Below are 1,281 nucleotides of genomic sequence, written 5' to 3' on the forward strand. Positions count from 1 at the left end.
TTGAGAAATGAGGTCATTCATTCACTCATTTATTCATTCATTCAGCAAAATTTCTCAAAGCTTATTCTGTGTGTGACTCTCTTTTGGCTGAAGATGACACAAGCACGGTCCCTGTTTCTGCTTCTCACCCCAATTCTTGGGACTGCAGGTGGGGACCCCAGAGAGCACTCAGGCCAGTCACCCTCTCTGCAATGCTTAAACCATCCCTAAAACATCCCAACAGAGCCTCACTTTCATTCTCATTGTACAGAGAAGCAAACCCAGGCCCAGCGGGAAGGTGTCCTGCGCAAGGTCATGCAGAGTCCAGGGCAGAGCTGGGCTAGGACGAAGGAACCCTGATGCTCCTCCAGTGCGCCTTCCCCTCCATGACCTCATCTTGGAAAATCCTGCCCCATCACGTACTAGCTGTGTGACATTGGGCGACTCACTTAACATGTCCCAGCTTCCATTTCCTCATCACTAAAATGTGAAAATAACAACAGACCCCTGGAGTTCTTGAGGGAATTCAATGAGATTGGGTATATAAAATTCTTAGCATGTGCTAAGGGTCCCAATACATGGTAGCAGTTATTTTATTATTATTGTTGCTGTCGCTATAACCCAATGGCCATTTTTCATTGTTTGGGGGAAAGTGAGCGTACGAGAAAAAGCCTGTGATTGGGGCTGAGAGTCGAAGTGAGTTGAATGCACACCCTCTGGCTTTGCCACACCTCTCTGTCCTCACCCCTTCCAGTCCTGGACTGACCTGAAGGGAAAAGAATGAAGGGCAGGAGAAAAGAACGCAGAGGGCAGGGGGCCTGGCAGGCAGCCCCAGGAGACGACCAGGACCACCTAACTATCTGGTATTAAGCTGGGCTGTGCTCTAGTGAAGCCATCAACTTCTGAATTCTCCTACTTGCTCCTCTAGGGGCACCCTCAGGAGAGGAATTTGCAGCTGCTTGGCCCCCTGAGTTGAAACACAACATGCGCATACACACATCCACTCACACACAGCTAATGACAAGCCAGTTGACAGATGCACAAAGAAATGAGGACCAACACACAGATCCAAGTACATTAGCAGATTCACACAGCCTAACAGAGCAACACACATGGGTCAGAGACAGGCCAGCACATACACACACTGACAGACACCCAGACACAGGAACACACACACACACACACACACACACACACACACACACACACACAGATTCACAGTGAGATCAATCATCAGGCACCCACAAAAGCAAGAATACCCCTATGTGATCACGAAAGGGAAAAGAGGAGAGAACAAAGAGA

The sequence above is a fragment of the Stenella coeruleoalba genome (genome assembly GCF_951394435.1).
Source record: "Stenella coeruleoalba genome assembly, chromosome: 15".
NCBI classification, from domain to species: Eukaryota; Metazoa; Chordata; class Mammalia; order Artiodactyla; family Delphinidae; genus Stenella; species Stenella coeruleoalba.